Source organism: Phacochoerus africanus, chromosome 7, assembly GCF_016906955.1.
Source record: "Phacochoerus africanus isolate WHEZ1 chromosome 7, ROS_Pafr_v1, whole genome shotgun sequence".
Lineage (NCBI taxonomy): Eukaryota > Metazoa > Chordata > Mammalia > Artiodactyla > Suidae > Phacochoerus > Phacochoerus africanus.
The window spans coordinates 81,596,001-81,604,045 of NC_062550.1; positions in this window are offsets into that span (position 1 = coordinate 81,596,001).

The following is an 8,045-nucleotide window of genomic DNA, read 5'->3' on the forward strand; positions in this document are numbered from 1 at the left end:
ATTGCTGCCATCTACCCCCAGAGTTCCGGATTCGGTAGGTCCAGACTGGGGCCCTAGAATTTGCATTTCCAGTGAGTGTCACACTTTAAAATCACCAAAGGGAAAATGTAAAAAGAAGCATGTAATTCCACTCCTGTAGCCGTAACCTAATTATATAACCATTGTCAACATTTTGCAATATTTTCTTTATTTTTTTTTCTGAAGTAGTATAAAGCAGATATTTCTAAAGAGTTCATGTGTGGGAAATAAGGACATTTTCCTACGTAAGCACAAAATAAGTATCATCTAATAAAACTGATGATAACTTGTTGATATCATCTGATTCTATTATGGACTGAAAGTTGGTGTCTCCATATCATATGCTGAAAACCTATCCCACTCTGTAATGATATTAGGAGGTGGGGCTTTGGGGAGATAATTAGGATTAGATGAGGTATTAGGGTGGAGCCCTCATGAATGGGATTAGTAGCTTTATAAGATTCACACAGAGCTTGCTTCCTCTCTCCACCTTCTGCCATGTGAGGACATAAGAAGCTGAAAAAAGAGGCACCTTTCCAAAATCCTGATCGCAGCCAGCCAGCCTTCACAACGGAGAGAAATAAATTTCTATTGTTTAGAGGCTCCGCAGTCTATGGTATAGTAGTCCCTTCTTGTCCACTGTTTCCGTTACTTGTAGTCAATTTTGGTCCAAAAATATTAAATGGAAAATTCCAGAAATAAATGATTCATGAGATTTAAATTGCAAACCACTCTGAGTAGCACAATGAAATCTCTCACCCACCCTCCACCCCACCCAGAGTGTGAATTGTCCATTTGTCCAGCATCTGGTTTATCAGATCAACTGTGCCCTATGGCAGTGCTTGTGTCCCAGTAACCCTTGTTTTATGTAATAGTGGCCCAAAGCACGAGAGTACTGATGCTGGCAATTTGGATATTCTCTTACTGTGCCTAATTTATAAATTAAATCCATACTCATCATGGATATGTATGTATAGGGAAAAACATCGTATTTATAGGGTTCAATACTCCCCATAGTTTCAGGTATCCACTGGCAGTCTTGGAACACATGACCTGCAGACAAGGGGGGAACTGCTGGACTTCGTTATAGCAGCTGAACTAAGACAGACACTCGGTCTATTCAAATTGGGATCCACTAAAGAATCACACATTGCCTAGATTATGTCTCTAAATTTCTTTTTGTCAAAAATAAAACCCCAAATGCTTCCTTCTTTTTTTCACGATGTTGACTCAAAAGATTTGTCCTGCAGAATTCCCACTTTCTGGGCTTGTCTAATGAGCTCTGCATGATGTCATTTAACTTTTACTTTATCCCCTGTGTTTCCTATACAGTGAATGTTAGATCCCAATCTTTGAATCCAACTCAAGTTAAATATTTTGGGTAGAACACTTCATAGGCAAGACAGTGAGCTTCAATTGTACCACAGCAGGAGGCATATAAGCGGGTTCCCAGTATTCTGCGCCGAGATTGATCACCAAGTAAAGGGTGACATTTGGATGCTTACATTTTACACTTGATCTTAGCCAAAAGGCCGAGAAGCGATGGATGCTTACATTTTAAAGTTAGGTTTTCTACTTGCAACCAGCAAGTGTCCTGTGGCCAGTTCCTTGTCAGTTTTTCACTCAATGGTCTTAGCACACATTGGTGATTCCTGCTTGAAAAGGAGATTTCATTGGGGGTGGAAAAATGGCAATTTTCTGATTTACCATTGCTTATACATTTCTTAACTTGGCATTCTTTTGTAAAGAAGAGATTTTCTTCATCTATGGGAGGTATTTGCTTACTCTGAGGTACATTCCTACAGAAAAGCCTTGGTCACTATGGGATGATCATGGATACAACAGGACCCTATGCTCAGACCCCCTCCCCTACTCCCACCTCCCATCAATCAGCCACAGCTCTACTGACAAGGACCCAGACACAGGGAGAAAGTCATAACACTGATTAGCTAAAATGTGATTCTAGATAGAAGCCAGGTCTTCGAAACAATCCCATAAAGGGTCCCAGTATCAACATGGAAATAAGCTCAGAGCTAGAATGACACCAAGGATATAGACCAGGTGGAGATGAACCTGCAAATAGTGGACAAATGGTCCTGGTTTTGCAGATGGGAAGGAGGCAAAGGATTAGGTAAAAGTCTATAAAACCAATCCAATGGGCTAGTTATTAAACAGACAATAAAAACAGGAAAAACTCCTTTGCTTGTGAAGTCCTCTTCGTTTGGGTATTATATCTTCCTTAATGTGACCAGTACATTACAATCAGAGTGAGAGAATTTATGCTATGTCAATTGGCAAACAATATGCTAGTCTCTTATTAGTTTATTGCCAAATACCTATTTATTAACTCAAAATATTCATTAGGCACTATCTTAAATTTTCAATGTTGGAGATAAAAATATAGATAAGAAAATCATATAAGATTATCAAGGAAATTACTACTTGGGTCTATTAACTTAAGAATGCTTTACTAAGTAATCGCTTAATACCAGGTTCTCACTTTTCCACTGAAATACATCTAACAGTAGAGGAAGCTGAAGCTTTATCTATAGAAGGTCTTCCTGCAGCTGCCTACCCCCCAATTCAATTTATTTCATGCCTCATATTAAAATATGAACTGATGGACTCATTAAAGCCTGATACAAATGAACTTATTTGCAAGACAGAAATGGACTCACAAATATAGAACACAAACTTATGGTTACCAAAGGGGAAAGAAGAGGTGTGTGTGGTGGGGGGCGGGGACAGGGATGAATTAGGAATTTGAGATTAACAGATTCACCACTACTATTCATCACGTAAAAAAACCAACAAGGACTCTACTGTATAGCACAGGGAACTATATTCAATATCTCATAAAAAGACAGAATAATGATTCTGAAAAGGGATATATATATATATATATAACTGAATCACTTTGCTATACATCTGAAACTAACACAACATTGTAAATAAATTATACTTCAATAAGAATAAAGTATGTGAAATTCTATGTTCAGCTCTATACAGTATAATTAAAAAATAATGTACTTCAAAACACTGAGTAGAATCAGTGCTACAAAATACAGCAGGATTCAGGGTCCTAATTTGTAAAATAGAAGGATGGTAGCACCTTACCTTACGAGATTATTATGGATGGAAACCAACCAAGTTAATATTTATAAAGCCCTACAGCTGTGATTGACACTTAGCCCTATAAAAATATTTGTTAAATTAAATTAAAGATTTATTCCAAGTACATCCTGCTGTTTTAGCCACCACTGTATAATCACCCTCAGGGTATGAGTAACCTAGTTTGAGTGTGTGTTTAATATATGGATGGAGAAGGAGAAATAGGAGAAGGTGATTGTTTACTTGGGCTCAGTTAGAAGAGGGATCAAAGACAGAGTTCACGTTGTGGCTCAGGGGTAACAAACCTGACTAGTATCCCCGAGGATGTGGGTTTGATCCCGGCACCGCTCAACGGGTTAAGGGTCCAGCATTGCCGTGAGCTGGGGTGTAGGTTGCAGATGCCTCTCGGATCCCGAGTTGCTGTGGCTGTGGTGTAGGCCAGCTGCTGTAGCTCCAGATTCCACCCCTAGGCGGGGAACTTCCATTTGTCATGGGTGTGGCCCTAAAAAGCAAAAAAAAAAAAAAGGAAGGAAAAAAAGGGGGGGATCGAAGAACAGAGGGAAATTGTCACCTTGCCATGGAGCTGGCAGAGGGCAGCCACTTAGCAAATATTTCAGAGCACTGGCCATAGGCCCAGGGCTAAGTACTGAGGATTGAGGAAACTATAAATGGTGCTGAGATGACGTGGTACAATGTTTCTGAGGCCACCTCCATCAGAGTCACCTACGGTGTCTGTTAAACTTGCTGAGTGTGTGGTCCCCCCCAGAGGTGTAATCAGAGCTGCTGGGGGTGGGCCCAGGGAACAGGACTTTAAACAAACCCAATTCCTCTGGAACTAGACTGTGAAAGTCACTCCTGCAAACGATATTGCGCAGGGCTAATGCCCTTTCTCCTCACAAAAATAAAAATTCTATTTTTATTTTATTTTATTTTTTAGCTGTGGTCACAACGTATGAAAGTCCCTAGGCCAGGCTGCTGCTGTGACCCAAGCCTCAGCTGCAGCAATGCCAGATATTTAACCCACTGTGCCACAGGGGAACGCCAAACTTGTAAATAATTAAAAAATATATATAACCCACTCATCAGTCAAAATAGCTTAGAATTTCTGGCTAGAAGAAAATTAAGCAATCATCTAATCCAGTAGTTCCTAAGCCTGGTGGCACATTAGCTTAACCTAGGGAATTAAAAAAAAAACAAAACAACAACTCCGATACACAGGCCCTACCACCAAAAAATTAAATCAGAGATTCTGGGGCAAAAGTCTGGACAAAACTGTGTTTAAAACCTCTTAAATATTTCTAAGGTACAATCAGGATTAAGACTCCCTAATCTGGAGTTCTCTTGTGGTGTAGGGGGTTAAGGATTTGGCATTGTCACTGCTGTGGCAGGTGTTTGATCCATGGCCTGCGAACTTTCACATGCTGTGGACAATCCAAAAAAAAAAAAAAATATATATATATATATATATATATATATATATATATATACACACACACACATACACACGCGCACACATATATATATACACATATATATCTCACTGATCTGGTTCAATATACTCATTGTGCGGATGAGGAAACTGAGGACTCAGAAATTAAATAACGTGCCTAAGATGGTCGACCTCTCTTCAAAAAGGTAATCGTTGGAGTTCCCGTTGTGGCGCAGTGGTTAACAAATCCAACTAGGAACCATGAGGTTGCGGGTTCGGTCCCTGCCCTTGCTCAGTGGGTTAACGATCCGGCGTTGCCGTGAACTGTGGTGTAGGTTGCAGACGCGGCTCGGATCCCGCGTTGCTGTGGCTCTGGCGTAGGCCGGTGGCTACAGCTCCGATTGGACCCCTAGCCTGGGAACCTCCACATGCCGCAGGAGCGGCCCAAAGAAATAGCAAAAAGACAAAAAAAAAAAAAAAAAAGATAATCGTGCAAGATAGAACTAGCTATATATACCAGTGCTGTGTTTCTCAAAATAAAGATAATAACCTGTTAGCACATTGTGAAAACCATCGAGTGCTTCCTGACCAGAATTTTTAAAAATAAAATAGAGCAGAATAAAACATATCGGAGTGTATATTGAGCCGTCATGGTATCATTTCACGGTGTGTGTGTGTGTCTGTGTGTGTGTCTGTGTGTCTGGGCGTGGGTGTGCTCTCTGGGACTAGATGTTAAATGTGATTATTATCATGGGTTCTTGTCAAAAAAAATTGGAAAGTCCTTCCCTGGAGTGTCTTTAAATTGTAATATCTAAGGTTAGAGGCCAATATCTGTGTAGAGAAGGGAAGTAACTGCTTCCTCCTTTTGGTAAGTAGCCCACAGGCATTGGAATCAAGAACTCAATGCCATCGGATGGCACCGAGGTCAAGAACACAGGCTTGGGGATGCAAACACCTTGGGGTGCATGGAGTCTGTGCCCCTTATGGGTGATGAGAGCTTGTATAACAACCTCAACTCTTTATGACTCAGCTGCTTAAATTTTAAAACAAAAATCATAATAGTCACCTCATAGGATTCTTAGGGTTTTTTAAAATTTTTAATTTTTATACGTTTTAAAGGTGATACTCCATTTATAGTTATGCTAAAATATTGGCTATATTCCCTGTGTTGTACAGTATATCCTTGTGGCTTATTTTATACATAATAGTTTATACTTCTCAATCCTCTGCCCCATCTTCCTTCTCCCCTTTCCCTCTCCCACCGGGAACCACTAGTAGTTCTCTATATCTGTGATTCTGCTTCCTTTTTGTTATATTCACTAGTCTGTTGTATTTTTTAGATTCCACATAGAAGATATCATACAGTATTTGTCTTTCTCTGTCTGACTTATTTCACTTAGCAGTATGTCCTCCAAGTCCACCTATGTTGCTGCAAATGGCAAAATTTCATTCTTTTTTATTGTCAGGTGGTATTCCAGTGTGTGTGTGTGTGTGTGTGTGTGTGAGAGAGAGAGAGAGAGAGAGAGAGAGAGAGAGAGAGAGAGAAACATCTTCCTTATGCATTCATCTGTTGATGCACACTCAGGTGGCTTCCACAGCTTGGCAATGGTAAATAATACTGCTGTGAACATTGAGGATTGTTAGTTGTTTTTTTTCCTTTTTAGGCCACACCTGCAGCATATGGAAGTTCCCAGGCTGGGGGTTAAAGCAGAGCCACCAGCCTATGCCACAGACACAGCAATGGAAAATACTTAACCCACTGACCTAGGCTGGGGATCAAACCCACATCCTCATGGATACTAGTCGGGTTTGTTGCCACTGAACTGCAGTGGGAACTCTGAGGATTGTTAGTTTTAAATGGAAGAATATCTATAAACACTTAGCATAATGTCTGGCATATAGTAATAGTCAATAAATACAAACAATTAAAAGTGCATTTGTGATCTATCATTTGCTGATTCTGAGAGGAAAAGAAATAAAAATACCCCAGGCATAGAATAGTCTTTGAAGAGATGTGTATTCTTTGGTCTAACGTTTAGAAGGATGAAAGCTAAAAAGTAGCTAAAGTAGGAGTTCCCTTCACGGCTCAGCCGTTAACAAACCCAACTAGGATCCATGAGGATGTGGGTTCAATCCCTGGCCTCGCTCAGTGGGTTAAGGATTTGGTGTTGCCATGAGCTATGGTGTAGGTCACAGATGCAGCTCAGATCCCTCGTTGCAGTGGCTCTGGCATAGGCTGGCAGCTGTAGCTCTGATTCAACCTCTAGCTAGGGAACTTGGGAACTTCCATATGCTGCCAGTGTGGCCTTAAAAAGCAAAAAATAAAAATAAAAATAAAAGCTAAAGTAATTGCTTTAACAGGCAAAATATGAATAACAAAAATATTCTATTTTCATGGATGGAACTGGAAATTATGGTGCCACAAAGCTGCCTGCTTGTCTTGGAGACAAAACATTTTGGTTTTATTTTCTTTTTAAAGAGTGGTCCTGTCTTGCAGATGTACAAGCCAAGTGTGCCATCAGCTATTTGATGTTCTGGCTTCTTTTGTTTCATACTTAGTATCTTTCTTTCTAGAGAGATATTGATTGGAGTTCCCTGGTGGCTCAGTGGGTTAAGGATCTGGCATTGTCACTGCTGTGGCTCTGGTTATAGCTTCAGCACAGGTTTGATCCTTGGCTGGGGAACTTCCACATGCCTTGGGAGGCACCAAAAGAAAGAAAGAAAGCTATTGATCAACATCTGCATGAAAAAAAAAATGTTTCACATTCTTTTCTGGTAGGTAACTCAATCCCAAAGAAAATAAAAGATGAGGCTACTGGCCCAAGACCTTACTGCCACTAATGGACCTCACCTTCCTCTGCTGGCTCAGATTCTTTGCATGAAAGCAGAGGTGTCTCAGGTACAGCTCTCCACTTTGCTACACAGCTCTTCAATCAAAGGTTAACCCTGCCTGTACTCATCCCTCCTTCAATAGTCGTTTTGCAAAGGGGCAAATGCTCAGGCTGGTCCTAAAAGATAAATGTGCCTGGGATGCTTAACATTTGTGTGGCAGTTAGTGAAAAACCTTAGTTTTTGGGAGTTCCTGTAGCGGTTTAGTGGATCAAGAACCCAGCCAGTATCCATCCCGGCTTCCTTCTGGGTTAAGGATCTATCCTTGCCACAAGCTGCCGCATAGGTCGTAGACGTGGCTCGGATCTGGTGTTGCCATGGCTGCGGCGTAGGCCAGCAGCTGCAGCTCCAGTTCAACCTAGGAACTTCCATATGCCACAGATGCAGCCCTAAACAAAACAAAACAAAACAAGAAACTCCCCCTTAGTTTTCTTCTTTTATTCTTGTGAGGATATATGATTGTTTTATAATGTCTTTGACAGACTTATGCGTATGTACACACACAGTGCTTCTATGTACATATGCACACATATAAAGAACTCTGATTTTAAGTTCATAGGAAGTAAATGTATTGGGCCAGGCATTGTAGAAGATTTAG